This window comes from Salmo trutta, chromosome 17, assembly GCF_901001165.1.
Source record: "Salmo trutta chromosome 17, fSalTru1.1, whole genome shotgun sequence".
In the NCBI taxonomy this organism is placed as follows: domain Eukaryota; kingdom Metazoa; phylum Chordata; class Actinopteri; order Salmoniformes; family Salmonidae; genus Salmo; species Salmo trutta.
In genome coordinates, this window is record NC_042973.1 from 42,770,660 (window position 1) to 42,791,763 (window position 21,104).

Genomic DNA, 21,104 nt, shown 5'->3' on the forward strand with positions numbered 1-21,104 from the left:
TTGGTCTGACAGACATTTACTTGACAACCATGTATGATGTCAACAAATAAGGCGCCACACACAGCTGGCATTTAGCTTAGCATTAGCTCATCATAATCAGTACAACCTTATAGAAAGTATATTGCACCATATGTGTCCATTACGATCTATGCAAGATCCGGAATGTATGATTTGTCACCAGTACTTGAAATACGTGAATAAAACGGTAAATACATTATGCACCATACATACAGTACATACGGTGTGCTACAGTATAAACAACAACATGATATACAGAAGCGATAATGTAATAATGCACTTACTGTCACGTCCTGGCCAGTATAAGGGTTAATTGGTATTGTAGTTTGGTCAGGACGTGGCAGAGGGTATATGTTTTATGTGGTTCAGGGTGGTGTTTTTGTTGTAAGGGCATTTGATTTAGTATTCCGGGGTTTTTGGGCACTGTTTGAGTTTCACGTATTTCTATGTTGATCTAGTTAGTTGTATGTCTATGTTTGGTTAATTGGGGTGGACTTCCAATTGAAGGCAGCTGTGTGGTGTTGCCTTTGATTGGAAGTCCTATATTAGTTGGGTGTGTTTGTCTGTTTAATTGTGGGAGATTGTTCTGTGTTTAGCCTTGTGCCGTGCCAGACTGTCTGTAATTCGTGAGTTGTTTTTTGTGGTTTTTGATTTAATAAATGTTCAAAATGAACAAACGCAGTCCTGCTGCATTTTGGTCCGCCTTAACCCACGACAACCGTGAAACTTACTTTGATAGAAACGCACACATCCAAGGTTATTATTAGTAAGGAAAACAACAATGAAGGGAATGTGGGGGCCAACCGGAAACTGTGCCAGGGGAAAAATAACAGGCCCTCATCCATGTCATTCGCAGGAGAAAGAGACAGAGGTTTCACGGAAGGAGGATCCGGCAACAAGGATCCGGCAATGAGTGGCTAATCTGCCTTTGCCATCGGTACTATTGGCAAACGAACAAACGCTTGATAATAAAGTGGATGAACTACAAGCATGTATAGCCTACCAACGGGACATTAAAAACTATAATATCTTATGTGTCATCAAGTTGTTGCTGAACAACAAAATGAATAACATACAGCTGGCAGGTTATACACTGTATCAGCAGGATAGAACAACAGCCTCTGGTAAGACAAGGGGTGGTGGTCTATGTATATTTCTAAACAACAGCTGGTGCCCGACATCTAAGGAAGTCTTTAGATTTTGCTCGCCTGAGATAGAATATCTCATGATAAGCTGTGGACCACACTATTTAGCTAGACAGTTTTCATTTATATTCTTTGTAGCTGTCTATTTACCACCACAAACTGTTGCTGGCACTAAGACCGCACTCAGTGAGCTGTATATGGCCCTAAGCAAACAGGAAAACACTCATCCAGAGGCAGCACTCCTAGTGGCCGGGGACTTCAATGCAGGGAAACTTAAATCAATTTTACCTAATTTCTACCAGCATGTTAAATGTGCAACCAGAGGGAATAAAACTCTAGACCACCTTTACTCTACACACAGAGACGTGTACAAAGCTCTCCCTCGCCCTCCATTTGGCAAACCTGACCATAATTCTATCCTCCTGATTCCTGCTTACAAGCAAAAATTAAAGCAGGAAGCACCAGTGACTAGATCAATAAAAAAGTGGTCAGATGAAGCAGATGCTAAGCTACAGGACCGTTTTGCTAGCACAGAGTAGAATATGTTCCGGGATTCTTCCGATGGCATTGAGGAGTACACCACATCAGTCACTGGCTTCATCAATAAGTGCATCGATGACATCGTCCCCACAGTGACTGTACATACTCCAACCAGAAGCCATGGATTATAGGCAACATCCGCAATGAGCTAAAGGGTAGAGCTGCTGCTTTCAAGGAGCGGGACTCTAACCCGGAAGCTTGTAAGAAATCTCGCTATGCCCTCCGACGAACCATCAAAACAGGCAAAGCATCAGTAAAGGACTAAGATCAAATCATACTACACCGGCACCTACGCTCATAGGATGTGACAGGGCTTGCAAACTATTACAGACTACAAAGGGAAGCAAAGCCGAGCCTACCAGACGAGCTAAATTACTTCTATGCTCGCTTCGAGGCAAGTAACACTGAAACATGGATGAGAGCATCAGCTGTTCCAGACGACTGTGTGATCATGCTTTCCTCAGCCGATGTGAGTAAAACCTTTAAGCAGGTCAACATTCACAAAGCCGCAGGGCCAGATGGATTACCAGCATGTGTACTCAGGAAAATGTGTACTCCGAATGTGCGCTGACCAACTGGCAAGTGTCTTCACTGACATTTTCAACCTCTCCCTGTCTGAGTCTGTAATACCAACATGTTTCAAGCAGACTACCAAAGTCCCTGTGCCCAAGAACACTAAGGTAACCTGCCTAAATGACTTCCGACCTGTAGCACTCATGTCTGTAGCCATGAAGTGCTTTGAAAGGCTGGACATGGCTCACATCAACACCATTATCCCAGAAACCCTAGACCCACTCTAATTTGCATACCGCCCCAACAGATCCACAGATGATGCAATCTCTATTGCACTCCACACTGCCCTTTCACACCTGGACAAAAGGAACAGCTATGTGAGAATGCTATTCATTGACTGCAGCTCAGCGTTCAACACCATAGTGCCCTCAAAGCTCATCACTAAGCTAAGGACCCTGGGACTAAACTCCTCCCTCTGCAACTGGATCCTGGACTTCCTGATGGGCTGCCCCCAGGTGGTAAGGGTAGGTAACAACACATCCGCTGCGCTGATCCTCAACAAATCCTCAACACAGGGGCCCCTCAGTGGTGCGTACTCAGTTCCCTCCTGTACTCCCTGTTCACTCATGACTGTACGTCCAGGCACGACTCCAACATCATCATTAAGTTTGCTGATGACACAACAGTGGTAGGCCTGATCACCGACAACAAAGAGACAGCCTATAGGGAGGAGGTCAGAGACCTGACCGTGTGGTGCAAGGACAACAACCTCTCCCTCAACGTGATCAAGACAAAAGAGATGATTGTGAACTACAGTAAAAGGAGGACCGAGCATGCCCCCATTCTCATCGACGGGGCTGTAGTGGAGCAGGTTGGGAGTTTCAAGTTCCTTGGCATCCACATCACCAACAAACTAACATGGTCCAAGCACACCAAGACAGTCGTGAAGAGGGCACAACAAAACCTATTCTACAGCTGCACCATTGAGAGCATCCTGACGGGTTGCATCATTGCCTGGTATGTCAACTGCTCGGCCTCCGACCGCAAGGCACTACAGAGGGTAGTGGGTACGACCCAGTACTTCACTGGGGCCAAGCTTCCTGCCATCCAGGACCTCTATACCAGGTGGTGTCAGAGGAAGGCCTTAAAAATTGTCAAAGACTCCAGCCACCCTAGTCATAGACTATTCTGTCTGCTACCACACGGCAAGCTGTACTGGATCACCAAGTCTAGGTCCAAGAGGCTTCTAAACAACTTCTACCCCCAAGACTCCTGAACATCTAATCAAATGGCTACCCATGACTATTTGCATTGCCCCCCCCCCCCCCCATTTTACGCTGCTGCTACTCTGTTATTATCTATGCATTGTCACTTCAATAACTCTACACATATGTACATATTACCTCAATTACCTCGACTAACCGATGCCCCCACAAATTGACTCTGTTTCGGTACCTCCTGTACAGTGGGGGGGGGAGTATTTGATCCCCTGCTGATTTTGTACATTTGCCCACTGATAAAGAAAGGATCAGTCTATAATTTTAATGGTAGGTTTATTTGAACAGTGAGAGACAGAATAACAACAACAAAAAATCCATTAAAACGCATGTCAAAAATGTTATAAATTGATTTGCATTTTAATGAGGGAAATAAGTATTTGACCCCCTCTCAATCAGAAAGATTTCTGGCTCCCAGGTGTCTTTTATACAGGTAACGAGCTGAGATTAGGAGCACACTCTTAAAGGGAGTGCTCCTAACTGCAGCTTGTTACCTGTAAAAAAAGACACCTGTCCACAGAAGCAATCAATCAGATTCCAAACTCTCCACCATGGCCAAGACCAAAGAGCTCTCCAAGGATGTCAGGGACAAGATTGTAGACCTACACAAGGCTGGAATGGGCTACAAGACCATCGCCAAGCAGCTTGGTGAGAAGGTGACAACATTTGGTGCGATTATTCGCAAATGGAAGAAACATAAAAGAACTGTCAATATCCCTCGGCCTGGGGCTCCATGCAAGATCTCACCTCGTGGGGTTGCAATGATCATGAGAACGGTGAGGAATCAGCCCAGAACTACACGGGAGGATCTTGTCAATGATCTCAAGGCAGCTGGGACCATAGTCACCAAGAAAACAATTGGTAACACACTACGCCGTGAAGGACTGAAATCCTGCAGCGCCCGCAAGGTCCCCCTGCTCAAGAATACATATACATGCCCGTCTGAAGTTTGCCAATGAACATCTGAATGATTCAGAGGACAACTGGTGAAAGTGTTGTGGTCAGATGAGACCAAAATGGAGCTCTTTGGCATCAACTCAACTCGCTGTGTTTGGAGGAGGAGAAATGCTGCCTATGACCCCAAGAACACCATCTCTACCGTCAAACATGGAGGTGGAAACATTATGCTTTGGGAGTGTTTTTCTGCTAAGGAGACAGGACAACTTCACCGCATCAAAAGGACGATGGACGGGGCCATGTACCGTCAAATCTTGGGTGAGAACATCCATCCCTGAGCCAGGGCATTGAAAATGGGTCGTGGATGGGTATTCCAGCATGACAATGACCCAAAACACACGGCCAAGGCAACAAAGGAGTGGCTCAAGAAGAAGCACATTAAGGTCCTGGAGTGGCCTAGCCAGTCTCCAGACCTTAATCCCATAGAAAATCTGTGGAGGGAGCTGAAGGTTCGAGTTGCCAAACGTCAGCCTCAAAACCTTAATGACTTGGAGACGATCTGCAAAGAGGAGTGGGACAAAATCCCTACTGAGATGTGTGCAAACCTGGTGGCCAACTACAAGAAACGTCTGACCTCTGTGATTGCCAACAAGGGTTTTGCCACCAAGTACTAAGTCATGTTTTGCAGAGGGGTCAAATACTTATTTCCCTCATTAAAATGCAAATCATTTTATAACATGCGTTTTTCTTGATTTTTTTGTTGTTATTCTGTCTCTCACTGTTCAATAAACCTACCATTAAAATTATAGACTGATAATTTCTTTGTAAGTGGGCAAATGTACAAAATCAGCAGGCGATCAAATACTTTTCCCCCCCACTGTATATAGCCTCACTATTGTTATATTTTTTTAGGTACTTTATTAAAACTGCATTGTTGGTTAGCGGCTTGTAAGTAAGCATTTCACTGTAAGGTCTACATTGCCCCCCCACTTTTATGCTGCTGTTGTATTCGGCGCATGTGACAATTTACTTTTGATTTGATTTATAGATAATTAGCAGGCAGCGTGCCTTGGTTTGAGGGCAGCATGGGTTAACTGTCCTGCTGCGTAATAATCACATTTTGGAACAGTGAGTGCATTCTGACATCACGCATAAAACAACTCACGCTGGGGCGACCGTTAGAGATATTAGAAACTCACACGTGAAAGGGTTAAAGGGTGTGTGTGTGTGTGTGTGTGCGTGCGTACGTGCGTGCGTGCGTGTGTGCGTGCGTCAGGCACCAGATCTCAAGCCAATTGACACTTATTGGAGATTCTGGAAGAATGCTGTCCCATCCCTCTCATAGAGTTCCAGACACTTGTAGAATGTATGCCAAGGTGCATGGAAACTGTTCTGCCACTCTTGCAGAAGGGGGAACACTGCACATCCAATAACATTCAAACACCCATATTATTCTGACAATAAAGACAGTAACATTACATACACCACTCCACTTAATAATCTGCCACGCCAAGGTAATACCTGCTCACAAATTGACAGAAATGTGGTATAAAAGTGCACTTACACACACAATCCTCAAGATAGCATTCATATCAGACACTCGGGAAGTCATGAATCAGTAACAGCTTTCAGTGTGCCTGGCAAATGACACAAAGGGCTTTAAGTGTTGCAGCAGTAACATGCCTCTGCTCTCAGCCCTCTAATAAACATCTTCGCTGATTGGAGATGGAGATTTTGGTCAATTTTACACACACATTAACACACACACACACACACACCTCAGTACAGCAGCTGTAGAGTTGGTTGGGCAGAGCAGAGGAGAGCCTAATCATTCGTTATGTGTTTTGCTGTTTTAGGAGGCAGAATACTGAAAGCTCTTCACTTGTTGGGCACAAGGGGACATAGAATGCCCTTGTCTACAGGCAAAAATATATGTTGTTGGTCTGGAAAGTCTGCTGTTGGTTGCGTAATGATGCATTTTTATATGTTAAATACCTGGAAATCCTAGACAGTGTTTTCTATAGCTGAATTCAAACACCTCAGAACTCAATGCATCAAGTACTATGCCTCTTCCCAAGGCTTTTGTTTGTACTAATTTTGGTCCAATAGTATGAGTGACAAAATGCGACATCCTGCATGTTAATTTATTTCCTGTTTGTGACTGACTGGAGGTTAATGTATCCCACGCCGCCGCTGACTAACGCTGCCTGAGTACACGTTCGTTGTTTATTTATGGGATTTTTTCAGTCTGGCAGCCTGGCAGAGCACTAAAGTCTGAGGGAACAAATATTTTATATTAATATAATAAATATAATTTATAATATTGTTGGTGAAACCTAATAGACAATATACAGCAGACTGCCTTACTTTATCTTGGATGATTAATACTACTGCATAATTAAAGGGCCCTCTTTCCACTGAGTGATACAAAGACACAAACCCAATCACTTACAAGAGCTTTTCAGGTACTTGAATGCTAATACACTGCAATGAAACAAATCACATTTTATTTGTCACATGCGCCGAATACAACAGGTGAAATGCTTACTTACAAGCCCTTAGCCAACAATGCAGTTTTATGAAAATAGAGTTAAGAAAATACTTACTAAATACACTCAAGTAAAAAATATATGCAAATAATGCATATAGTCCAGGTGGCCATTTGATTAATTGTTTAGCAGTCTTATGGCTTTGGGGGTAGAAGCTGTTAAGGAGCCTTTTGGACCTAGACTTGGCGCTCCGGTACCGCTTGCCGTGCGGTAGCAGAGAGAACAGTCTATAACTTATTTGACTGGAGTCTTTGACAATTGTTTGGCCCTTCCTCTGACACGGCCTATTATATAGGTCCTGGATGTCAGGAAGCTTGGCCCCAGTGATGTACTGGGCCGTACATTCTACCCTCGTAGTGCCTTACGCTCGGATGTCGAACAGTTGCTATACCAGGCGGTGATACAACCAGTCAGGATGCTCTTGATGGCGCAGCTGTAGAACTTTTTGAGGATCTGGTGACCCATGCCAAATCTTTTCAGTCTCCTGAGGGGGAAAAGGTGTTGTCATGCCCTCTTCACGACTTTCTTGGTGTGTTTGGACCATGATAGTTTGTTGGTGATGTGGACACAAAGGAACTTGAAACTCTGGACCCGCTCCACTACAGCCCCGTCGATGTTAATGGGGGCCTGTTCAGCCCGCCTTTTCCTGTAGTCCACGATCAGCTCCTTTGTCTTGCTCACATTGAGGGAGAGGTTGTTGTCCTGGCATCACACTGCCAGGTCTCTGACCTCCTCCCTATAGGCTGTCTCATCGTTGTCTGTGATCAGGCCTACCACCATTGTGTCGTCAGCAAACTTAATGATGATGTTGGAATCGTGTTTGGCCACCCAGTCGTGGGTGAACAGAGAGTACAGGGAAGACTAAGCACGCACCCCTGAGGGGTCCCCGTGTTGAGGATCAGCATGGCAGATGTGTTGCCTACCCTTACTACGTGGGGCGGCCCATCAGGAAGTCCAGGATCCAGTTGTAGAGGGAGGTGTTTAATCCCAGGGTCCTTAGCTTAGTGATGAGCTTTGAGGGCACTATGGTGTTGAACGCTGAGCTGTAGTCAATGAACAGCATTCTCACATAGGTGTTCCATTTGTCCAGGTGGGAAAGGGCAGTGTTGAGTGCGATTGAGATTGCGTCATCTGTGGATCTGTTGGGGCGGTATGCGAATTGGAGTGGGTCTGGGGTTTCCGGGATGAGGGTGTTGATGTGAGCCATGATGATGAATGAAAATGGATGAAAGCCTGATATATAAATGCATCATGTAATTAATGAGTTGGAGGTGGACGGTACATTGGAGATAATATAAGACAGGTACTGGAAACAATAGAATACTATGAAAAATCTGAGAAACCTGCCCTGGTATTCACTGTGTCCCTCCTCTCTCTCTCTCTCCTTCCTTCACCTCACCTGTTCTCTCTCCCCTCTATCCCCCTCCCTCTCTTTCTCTCTATCTATTCTCTAATCCCCCCTCTCCATCTCCCTCTTCTTCTCTCTCCCTCTATTTGCCTCCCCCTGTCTCTCTCTACATCCTCTTTCCCCCCTCCTTCTCTTCTCTCTCCCTACCATTTCTTTCACCCCTCCACCCTCTCCCCCATATCTCTCTATCCCTTCTCTCTCCCACGTTCACCTCTCTCTACTCTCTCCTACCGCCACAGACTGGATATTGACGCATAGAAGTCAATGCATTGCATTCAATGCAAAAATAAATGTGTGAATTGATTTCACATAATTCAATACATTGCATTCAAAGCATAAAAGTTGTTGATGAAGCTGAAATCGGTAATTTGGTGACAGATAGATTTGTACACTCACAGACAGACAAACTGACATTTACAGACAAACAGGCACTTACAGAAAGACAGACAGAATTGTGTTTCTAGCCTCAACTGTTCTATTGATGTCACTCAAAAACACCTTATCTCTATTTCAGGCTTCAAGAGAGGCCTTCATTTTTACCATGTAGTGGGAAGGGGGGAAAGTGAATTCATTGTTAGTTAGATTAGGGATAGGGCAAGTGACTAAATTCTGGGGTGGTGTTACAAATGTTACATGTGAGTGTATAAGTCTGTCTGTCTGTCTGTCTGTGTCTTTCACCAATGTACCTATTTCAGCTTTATCACCAACTTTTTTCCCTCGAATATAATGTATTGACTTATGCATCAAATCAATTGACGCATATATTTTGCATTGAATGCAATGTATTAACTTCTATGCACCAATATCCAGTCTGTAGAGATGGGAGAGAGAGGTGGAGAGAGGAGAGAGGAGGGGGAGAGAGAGAAGAAAGATAGTCGGCTGGGATAGGGAAAGAGGAGAGAGAGAGATAAAGATAGGGGTGGATGGGTGACAGAAGGGGGGATAGAGAAGAGAAGGAGGGGGAATAAGGAGGAGGTAGTTAGACAGATGGGGGCTAAGAAAGGGAAGAGAGAGGGGGATTAGAACATAATTAATTCATAATTATCACCCAATCTCAAATCTTTCATGTTTAGCGGAAATATATATCAGCTGCGGTCCTTTTTAGATAGAAATTGTATTCTCAATGCTCACCAGGCAGGCTTTAGGCCAGGTCACAGCACCATCTTGGCTGCTTCTCTAGTCAAAAAGGACATAGTTAACGCACTAGACAGGAAACAGCACTGCGCTGCCCTTTTATATTTATCTGTCGAAAGCATTCGATGCGGTTGATCATGCACTCCTGCTACGGAGGCTATCCGAAATTGGTCTAGACCAAGCGGCCTGCAGCTGGTTAAAACATTACCTGCATGACAGAAGTCAATGTATATCTGCTGATGGAGTTCAGTCTAAAGGAGTGCCACAAGGCTCAATACTAGGCCCTTTACTGTTCACTAATAATGTTGGTGTGTCTCTGAATAACAATAACTGGGGCCTACATATCTATGCGGATGACACATTATTATTTATTCTGTGCCCCCTCAGTGCAGCAGGCCATTAACACTAGAAGCGCTAAAGCAGTCATTTTGACTGCTCATGAATGTATTAATTTATTATTTTGCCATATTTAAAGTCATGCCCCCCTCCATACTAAATAAGTCTATATAACACACTGCTGTTGTTAAAATCTTAATATCACAAACAGAACTGGAGTTATAACCACTTTTATGAGGGCATGTCATTTATTGGATGGTTTTCCCCCGTTGCCCCTCCTTCTCCTGACAGTAGAACCTGCTCCGCTCCTTCTCCTGACAGTAGGACCTGCTCCGCTCCTTCTCCTGACAGTAGGGCCTGCTCCGCTCCTTCTCCTGACAGTAGGACCTGCTCCGCTCCTTCTCCTGACAGTAGGGCCTGCTCCGCTCCTTCTCCTGACAGTAGGGCCTGCTCCGCTCCTTCTCCTGACAGTAGGGCCTGCTCCGCTCCTTCTCCTGACAGTAGGACCTGCTCCGCTCCTTCTCCTGACAGTAGGGCCTGTTTCGCTCCTTCTCCTGACAGTAGGGCCTGCTCCGCTCCTTCTCCTGACAGTAGGGCCTGCTCCGCTCCTTCTCCTGACAGTAGGGCCTGCTCCGCTCCTTCTCCTGACAGTAGGGCCTGCTCCGCTCCTTCTCCTGACAGTAGGGCCTGCTCCGCTCCTTCTCCTGACAGTAGGGCCTGCTCCGCTCCTTCTCCTGACAGTAGGACCTGCTCCGCTCCTTCTGCTGACAGTAGGGCCTGTTTCGCTCCTTCTCCTGACAGTAGGGCCTGTTTCGCTCCTTCTCCTGACAGTAGGGCCTGCTCCGCTCCTTCTCCTGACAGTAGGGCCTGCTCCGCTCCTTCTCCTGACAGTAGGGCCTGCTCCGCTCCTTCTCCTGACAGTAGGGCCTCCTCCGCTCCTTCAGTGGAATGTGTGGTGCCTAGTTGATAATCATCCCAATAATTGCCTCAACTGAACCTGAACTTCACCGAAACTAATTTCACACGTATAACAAATTAAATAAATGAAGTTAAGTATGGTGGGGAGAAAGAGGGAGAATGGGTGGGTTGATGAGCGAGGGGAAGTGAACGATGCATAATTATGTAATCACTAATTGTGAATGAAGAACAGGGCGGGCCATTTTATTGTATTGGTATATTGTAATTATAATCTCAAAATGGTATGTACCCTATATTAGTCTACCAAATCCAATCAGTTTTATCAGTCTACTTTGGCCTACTAGGAATACACAGTGAGAGCATGTATAATTTACAATGGCAAGAAGACCAAGACGAATGGATGCACATGCTGCGTTAGCGCTGCTACGAGATCTGAATGAAAATGGCTCAGATGGTGGGGGAAGAAAATATTCATGACATCTCTGATGATTATTCTTCTCAGCCTGAATACGCTATACCTCCGAAGCCTAAGCACAAAAAAGCCAGAACAGTGCATCACTGAAAACAGGCATCACTGAAAGAGCAGGCCCTACATCTCAAGCAAAAAACGACAACAGCAAGGCACTCGCCAGCTTTCGTTGCTTCTGTGACATAGACATGCTACAGCATTCAGGGACCATACTTTGGCTAAATGGCTCTGCATGGTCAATCTGACATCTGAAGTGGCCAGACAGCATTTACTGCAATGCAGCCTCCGCATGCGTCAGGGCTTTCATACTTCTTGCGCTTAGCGCAGCAGAGCAGAGCTATTGTGAAGGAAGTTGTCAATGAAGTGAGTTTGTGTTTATACAGGATGTACCGCCCCCACCTACCGTCAACCAATCATGTCAATGCGGAGCCAGGGAGCCCTCTGCATTGTTACAAAATTTGAGAGGTGCACGGCGATGCAGTAAGGAGCTCGATTTGGCCTCTGCATGCCTCTGGGGGCTCCGCAATTGCGTCACACCCTCCGTACGAAGCCTCCGACCACATTTTTGGATCAAGCATAAATTGGCTTTAAGGCGCACACGGAACATGGAGAGACTATCTGGGATCTGTCTGTTGATGAGCTGGAAGCGTTCCTTTTAATCCTGTATGTCCATGGAGCATTTGGTGGAAATAACATTATATGGAGAGCTTCTGGTCAGACATGTAATGGATACTTTTCTTTAGAGAAACCATGTCACGGAATCCCTTCAGAGAGGTCATGCGTTACCTCCATTTTGATGACATAGAAATATACAAATTAGCCATGGTATATCCAAAGTATAAATAATTGATTATTTTTGACTGCTGTCATATCAACACTTATATTCATTATAATGCCATTATTGCTTTTGTGCTGATATTCACTATTTATCAAGCACACCTGGTGATTATAATGATGTTTAGGCTTCTGATGTTTTCATAATTTGACCGCGCGTCTTCCTGACCATGCGTGTTGGTGGATGGGGTATTTTGGGGTATTTTTTGTATTTCGTCATTATAAAAAGAAGCTGTTACCGTATTCCAACACATACGCTTTCTGTTTCATAGTTGTAACAAAGGCACTCCACAAATAAAATAGATTGAACACTTGAATTTTTACATATAGCCTACAGTTACATAAACGAATGAAAATGCTATTGTGTTATTTGAAATAAAATACATATCGTATTCTAATGTTAGCTTAGACCATCATAAACACAACTAAATTGTTATTTTTGTGATAGCATATATGAAATGTATTAATTACACTGTTAAAATATTGCAGTCAAAAGGGCCGCTCATCAGCTTAAAGGGGGGTCCCTTGAGGCCCAGCGGTTTTAGTGTTAACGAACTTCAGCTTGGCTTTGATTAAAATCAAGAATCGTTCGCCGATCTTAAATTAGAGGTAAATGTTGATAAAACCAAGTTTGTGTTGTTCTCCAGGTTTTGTAAAATTGACCCTAACGAGCTGCGTACCTGCACCCCGAAGGGGGCCCAAATTGAGCAAGTCCCTCATTATAAATATGTTGGTATTTGGATTGATGATAAGCTGTCTTTTAAAACACACATTGATAAATGAATTTCATTTCATTTGGAGAATATATTTTTGCTAAAACGTGCCTGATTGAAGCTTTACAGTGATATCATGTTGGCCAGGAGAGTACCACACTGTGCCTCACTGTCTGTCTCTACTCTATAGACTGGCTTCATTCTACCGTACAGTAAAGCACAGCATCCCTGCTCACCGATACGGTCAGGGTTACATGACTAATTACTGTTAATGTATCGGGAATCATCACTAACCATTTTTTATTTCCCCAGTCTCCATTGTTCAGGGATTACAAGGCAGATAGGAGAGGATGGGCACTGTGATTTGATTAAGGATATTTTAGGTGTCATTTGTGAAATAAATCCTCCAGGTATTAAAACCAGTGATTTATTGATTAGAAGTCCAAACAGGCGAGTCCAAAATAAGTCTGGAATATATCATCTACATAGTCCGCTGATCTATCCACTATCAATCGACTTACCTTTGACCTTAATCTACCAAGTTCACCTCTCTAACACTGGAAAAGTAGTTACGTTTATAAGTTGCTTTTCCGTTCAAAGCAATGAGGCGGTTGTTGACAGGCCTTGGTTTTTATTGTTTGTGTTGCATCCTATCACAGTGGAAGGGAAGTCACAGAGGGCTGTACCGTGGAGGTTAGGTTGGAAATGAATCACTGTTATATATAAGTAGTTCAGTTTCCCTGCTGAGCTCCCTGGGTCTAAAAATGTCCCATAGCTGTCCCACCCCTCCCAATCAGGATCTGTCGCAGGGGGGAAGGATTTCAGGGTCGCACAGCAGCCACAACACACCATACACCAGTGCGCCAGCCTATGTCGACTGGAGATCTGTCTGCTCCTCATCCTTTGCCCGAGGGATGAATATCTATAGAAAGGTCTTTGTGGATTTTATCGCAGACGGGCCAGACCTAGAGGCCTCAGGGTAGGAATCCGTAATGCAGTATACCATACTGGACCCTGCTTGTTAACGCCTTATTATTCTCACCCCAGGATATGACATTAAACTTGAAACATCCTCACATCCACCACGGTTGATGTGACATAGCAAGAAGATGTCGTTATTCTGACGTCATATACAGTTACAGGATAGACATGATGTTATTTTAAGCCGTGCGTCAAAGAGGATGCCTCTTAACAGGGAGCCGGAACATGTTTTCGACCCATGTGTTTGAGCTGCGTTACAGTGTGATGATTTCTGTAGAAAATAACAGGAAGCAGATGGAGAGAGCAGGCTTTGAGAATGACTAGCTTCCCTCTGAAGGGGGATGTTTGAAAACCATCTGCCTCTCCTATTATGCATCCAGGATCCCCTGTCTCCATGGATGAGCAGCGCTGATTCTGAATCACAGGCAGCCTCCGTTCTGTCTGTCCTCGCTCTGTCCTCCAGGGAGGGAAGAGGGGGAGAGGGGCCAGGGGGAGAGGGGCCTGAGGGGTCTGGGGGAGAGGGGCCTCGGAGTGGGGGCCAGCCAGGCTTCTGCTCCAAGGACCCAGCTGGACTTTGGAGGGGCCTGTAGAACCTGGCCCTCCTGTCTGAATATTGAAGGGCCCTCCTCTAAAAGCAACAATGCCAGCTTGCAGCTTTTGTTCTAGGAGCTAGGGGGCCTACCACCTAATCACTGCTGAAACAAATTAAACCTAGAGAGAGAGCGAGAAAGCCCTTCACATCAATTCATGTTTTTGTGGTGGCCAGACAGAAGCTCCTTTGGTGACTGTGTTTGTATTAAGGCTTGATTATGCTCTGCATGTGATGCTGCTCCTATGTAAATGGGATTTGCTGGAAAAATAGAAGGAAATATTTAGAACCTGTGCAAAGCTGGGTTTTGTTCACATGCTGTTGGTACAGGTGTGAACCAATTATGTATATAAACCCTGGATTGCTGATGCTATGTATTGGCCATTGAATAGGAACGGAATTCTACAGTATTTAAATTAAATGTTTCAAGGACAAAATGACATGCATTGAAGTATTTATTGTTGTAGTGGGGACATTAACATTATTAATCTCTAAAAATGATACTTTAGGGGGTGGAAAAAATATTTGTATGTTTACCTCACATAATATAATTTTAAAAGTATGTCTACAATATGATAAACGTGGCAAAAACAAATGTAGACATTAGTAAATGCATTTCTATAGCTTCCAAATACTTTTTTCCAACGGTGGGAGAGTGCCAAGATCGAGGTGCGATGGCTTCAACACAGCGCCCCCTATCAGTCATCTAGTGTATATAAGCATTGGGTGTGAACAGATGGGAAAACAAAGCTGACTTATACTGCAATCAGTGTCAATGGCAACAAATTGATAACACATTCTAGATGTCACGTAGGGATCCTCTCCTGTCCCACGAGCCAGTTGATCAGTGTCGTCATGATGCTGACTGTGAACGTTGAATGGCTGTGTTGTGGTTGATTGACCATGATGACCGTGACCCAGGCTTTGCATTCCAGTTATTCAGTCGTCATGAATGGTTGAGCTCTCTTTCTATGAAAGAGTCCTCTCGTCTCTGAGCAGGTTCATTGTGTGTGGGCACACGTGCATGCGTGCATGTCCAGCCTGAACCGCCACCCACCGTGACGTGCTGTTGTGTTTCCGTGGAGACGGGATGGGGATCAGCTGTCGGTGTGTGTGTGTGTGACACGGAAGGTGGTCAACGGTCAATGAAAGGATGTATGTTGTGTACGTCTTCTGCTGCTAAACCTCCTGATCTCACACACACACACACACACACACACACACACACACACACACACACACACAGAAACCATACTGAGCAGGAAAGTATTCAGACCACATTACTTTTTCCACATTTTGTTACGTTACAGCCTTATTCTAAAATTGATTAAATATATATTTTTCCTCATCAATCTACACACAATACCTCATAGTGACAAAGCAAAAACAGGTTTTTAGAAATGTTTGCTAATTTATTAAATATAATAAACTGAAATATTACATTTACATAAGTATTCAGACCCTTTACTCAGTACTTTGTTGAAGCACCTTTGGCAGCGATTACAACCTCGAGTCTTCTTGGGTATGACGCTACAAGCAGGGCACACCTGTATTTGGGGAGTTTCTCCCATTCTTCTCTGCAGATCCTCTCATTCTCTGCCAGGTTGGATGGGGAGCATTGCTGCAGAGCTATTTTCAGGTCTCTTCAGAGATGTTCAATTTGGTTCAAGTCTGGGCTCTGGCTGGGCCACTCGAGGACATTCAGAGACTTGTCCGGAAGCTACTCCTGCATGTGCCTTTTACTGAGGAGTGGCTTCCATCTGGCCACTCTATCATAAAGGCCTGATTGGTGGAGTGCTGCAGAGATGGGTGTCCTTCTGGAAGGTTCTCCCATCTACATAGAGGAACTCTAGAGCTCTGTCAGAGTGACCATCGGGTTCTTGGTCACCTCCCTGACCAAGGCCCTTATCCCCCGGATTGCTCAGTTTGGCCGGGCGGCCAGCTCTAGGAAGAGTCTTGGTGGTTCCAAACTTTTGCCATTTAATAATGTTGGAGGCCACTGTGTTCTTGAGGACTCTTCAATGCTGCATACATTTTTTGGTACCCTTCCCCAGATCTGTGCCTCGACACAATCCTGTCTCGGAGCTCTACGGACAATTTCTTCAACCTCATGGCTTGGTTTTTGCTCTGACATGCACTGGCAACTGTAGGACCTTATATAGACAGGTGTGTGCCTTTCCTGTCCAATCAATTGAATTTACCACAGGTGGACTTGAATTAAGTTGTAGAAACATCAAAGATGGTCATTGGAAACAGGATGCACCTGAGCTCAATGTCTAGTCTCATAGCAAAGGGTCTGAATACTTATGTAAATAAGGTTTTGAAAAACCTGTATTCCCTATTTTTCTTTAAAAAAAGTAATACATTTTAGAATAAGGCTGTAACGTAACAAAATGTGGAAAAAGTCAAGGTATCTGAATACTTTCCGAAGGCACTGTACAGTATATGCACAGACACAATTCCCCTCCACACACACATGAATAGCCAAACTCAATCAACCATGACAGCTGGTCAAACCTGGTAACTTAATTGCTAAATCATCAGATTGTAGTTACACACAACTTTTGTTGGGGAGCTTTAACTTCATCCACATGATGCTCTATTGCGCTCTCCCTGCATTAAGATCTGCACTGGAGCACAAGGGATTTAACCATAATAAATTACCTGTCTACAAATACATCTCAGAATGCTGCACGCTGCTTATTCAGCACTTTGAGTTGTGATGTTGACTCAAAAATCAATTAGTCATTAAGTATGGTAGAAAAATGGTCCATTGAGAAACAAGTTAATTTAAGGTAGTATGATTACAAGTAATAAAGGCTTGTATCTTATCAATGATTCATTCCTCTTCTGGAATGTTGGAGAGATGATGACGATTGGGTGGAAACAGTGTTCCTGAATTATTAATTGACCAATCAGAATGAGTATCTCAAGCACTCTGGGGGAATCGTCCAACTGGGTATGGTTTTGAGGGAGTGTGGTACTGAGATTATTACATCAGAGGAGCCAACTCTCTGTCCAGACCTCTGTCTCTCAGACATGCACAACTAGTACTGTCGCCTAGCAATACAACTAAATGTTATATTTTTATGTACAATACACAAATGTTTGAAAATGTACATATTCATTTCCCATGAAGAAATCTCAATAAAAAAAGAGTCATCACAATTTTACAGTTAAATTCAAATGTATTAAAATACTGTAATAATGATCTTATCCTTTGATTTAATTATGGGCACAGTCTATTCACAGTATCAATCAGGGCGACACAGGAGAGCCACGGCTACCATCAACTCAGCCACCTCCTGGTCTTCTGAGGTCAGACCCTGCACTGCCCCGTGGGGGTACCATCTCATGTTTAGATTCAGCCTTCCTCTTCCTTAGAAGTCTTAGTTTTTCTACTGGGCTGTCTGGCCACCGAGGCTTCTGCTTCTCTGACAGTTTAGTGAAAATCTGAGCTCTGTGCCTCACGATGCTCTGCATACCGACCAGAGAGCATTTTTCTCCGTCTGGCAGGTGCTGACTGTACTGGGAGATAAACAGCCCTACTTGGCATGACCAGCGCTCCCAGTACAGCATACAGATGCCAAAATATCCTGTTAAACTGTTGAGAGAAAGAAACCGTAAGGTAAAAAAGCCATAAGCCATGAACCTTGGGAATAAATGTTAAGAATACACTGTTTGATTCTCACCATTGTTTTTTGGATTTTGAAATTGAACTTCAATGTCCTCTGAAATACGTTCGGAAATGTTATCCACCATTTTGGAAAACAATCTCATAAAAAAAAAAAAGAAACACAAATTGTTGTCACCAAAACAACACGGGTGCCTATCAATATTCTAAATTCAAACATTCTGCTGAAGTTCCTGTATTCAATTGTGATATTATCACATTCAAATGTTCTAACTTGCTTCTTTAGTGTGATGTTATAATTTTCTTCAAATGAATTGAACACACACACACACAGGGCATAGCCTACTACAATACAGTATCTATTACGTTTCCTGTGTTATTTCTTTTTTGCTTTTCATGATATACTCAGCCTCTTTTAGTCATATTAATATGATCCCCTGAATAAATAAAAATGATAAATGAACGTATAACCAAGTCTTTCCAAGAACCATAACATATATTCGGTCTTACCACAATTTAAAAGTTCCTCTGCACCTCCTATAGAAGGTACTTAAAAGACGGCGTCTTGTCTCAGAGTAAGCCCTTCATTGAGGCCTCTTCAGGTGCTAACTCTCATCGTAGACATGTTCTGGCTAAGACCTGCTGGGGGATATGGTGGTGCGTGCTATAAAGTGAGCCATTGAGTGTCGCAGAAGCTGTGCGCGTGCGGGTGCCTGTGCCTGTAGGAGCCTGCAAAGCAACATTTCTGTACAAGTACACAAAAAGTACAATCTCATCTAATCTCATTTCATACTCTAATCTTCTACACTTGACCTTGCATTACATAGATTCTGTGGGAAGAGAAGCCTTGATGTAAATAAGTAGAAAGTGTTCATTCTCATCTCATGGGACCTACAGGTAACTGCTTAGAATAAAGGAAACACCAACATAAAGTGTCTTAATAGGGCGTTGGACCACCACGAGCCAGAACAGCTTCAATGCACCTTGGCATGGATTCTACAAGTGTCTGGAACTCTATTGGAGGGATGCAAGACCGTTCATCCACAAGAAGATTCCGACGTTTGGTGTTTTGTTGATGGTGGTGTCATGACGTTGGCCTGTGGGTAAGGTTTATGACCCCCCCATAAATACCTTTCTCCCTTCCCCTCTCTCTCTGACCCTACTGAAGGACTTGAATAGCCTGTGTTAAATATAGAGAGTCTGGGAACATCAAACAAATGGGGAAAGGAACCATCTTTTGATAATAAAACCAGTTGGAAATATGCTTGATAACGTAATGAGTATGTATGTCAGTTCATTGTTATCTGAGACATTATGATTGATGACAGGACGACATAAACTGTACCTGAGAAAGTATACACCCTCTAGTTATCAGAGTCACATGGAATTGTTATGCAATTGAAATGTTTGATATTGAAATTGTTTGTTAGGAGATTAAATGTAATTTTAGCTTCCAAATGAGAGAATTGGGTTTTCATAAGGAAAGTGCCCTGCCCGATCAGTGGCCCAACCCTTTGTGAAGAGACATGGGGTTATAAACGATGAAACACCTCCTCCCTCCTCTCCACTATATAAGCTTTTGACGAAAATACATTCACCGTGTTCCAGTACGGGAGGTCTGCAGCCTGCGTCAGAAGGACACACATGTTAACTAAACCATATCAAGGACAGAACTAAGCCAACCTCGGCGTGAGCTTTGATGGCGAATGGTATGAACTTTGAGCTTATTCACTACAGAAGTGATACTTCCTAGCCGTTGAGTTAGCCGCTGCTAACGTGGGCTAGGAAAGGACGGACAACGGATCCAATCTAACAACCAGACGAAGATACCACCACGTACCCAATTTACCACCATTGACATTCTTCCACTACAGGAAGATCTGTTGGCCAACCCGGCCAGCATCTATGACCAATCTACCGAAGCGCAGCTCAGAGTAAATATTTATTGCATTTTCCTTTTCCAAATGGGCGGTAATTTAGAATGCATAAGATAATGTATTTACGATAGCATAGCTGCTGTTTCTTTGTTCCTAAGTCTTCCCGCTCTTTCATTCAAGCCCAACCCCCTTTCCTTTGTGTAACCAGCCATGATACAGGTTCCGTCCACCAGGGGTGAATTCTGTATGACATTGTATTCTGTGTATTTGTAATTCTGTGTGATTAGTTAGGTATTTAGTAAATAAATAATTAAACCCAATTTTGTATTGCTGATTCAACTTGTTAGCCAGGATTCGTGACGATAACCAAGAATTTACAACTTTCATGATGAGACTGAAAATAAGATAAGGGTTAATATTGACTGCTATCGATGTAAAATATTACTAAGTATTTTAAGAGTTTATTCGGAAGATAACAGCTCTATAAACGTTCTTCTGTGGTGCCCCGACTTTCTAGTTAATTACATTTACATGATTAGCTTAATCAGGTAATATCAATTACAGAGAAATAATTTTATAAATTAGCATGTCATATCACTTAATCCGGCATAGCCAAAGACACGACAGTGGTGGAAAACGCTGTCTCAGGCACTGCTCCAGAATCTCCCATAAGTGTTCAATTGGGTTGAGATCTGATGACAGACGTCCATGGCATATGGTTTATATTGTTTTCATGCTCATCAAACCATTCAGTGACCTCTCGTGCCCTGTGGATGGGGGCATCCTATGGGGGCGTAGCCAAAATAATGGCCTGCCCAGCATTTTTATACATGACCCTAAGCATGATGGGATGTTAATTGCTTAATAGCTCAGGAACCACACCTGTGTGGAAGCACCTGCTTTCAATACACTTTGTATCCCTCATTTACTGAAGTGTTTTCTTTATTATTTTCTATATTACTTGTAGATTGTAGCCTATACATTAGGGCACAGGTGCAGAAACGCTTTGCAACGTAAATAAAAATGAGCATTTCTTATTGGACAAGGCTAGGTAATCCCTCTCTATTTCAGTCTGTTTCCTTCAGTTTGGTTCCTAATGAATGCAACCCTGGTGCTGTAGAGGTAGCCTTTACAGGTGTGAACAGGATCCACCTTTCCAACATGGCCGGTATCCAGGGGTCATTGGCTGAGTGGTTTCTGCTGTTGTTGATCACTGCTGTGATCACCTCAATCAAGCATAAAGCCAGGATTCCTTTGTCATGACAAGTCAGC

At 43.8% G+C, this 21,104-nt stretch overlaps 1 protein-coding gene across 3 annotated transcripts in view; it reads left to right on the forward strand.

Annotated features, from left to right (window-relative positions):
- bicd1a (bicaudal D homolog 1a) overlaps positions 1-21,104 on the forward strand; it is a 102,260-nt gene that overhangs the window by 64,253 nt on the left and 16,903 nt on the right. The gene's annotated exons all lie outside the window — the stretch shown is intronic.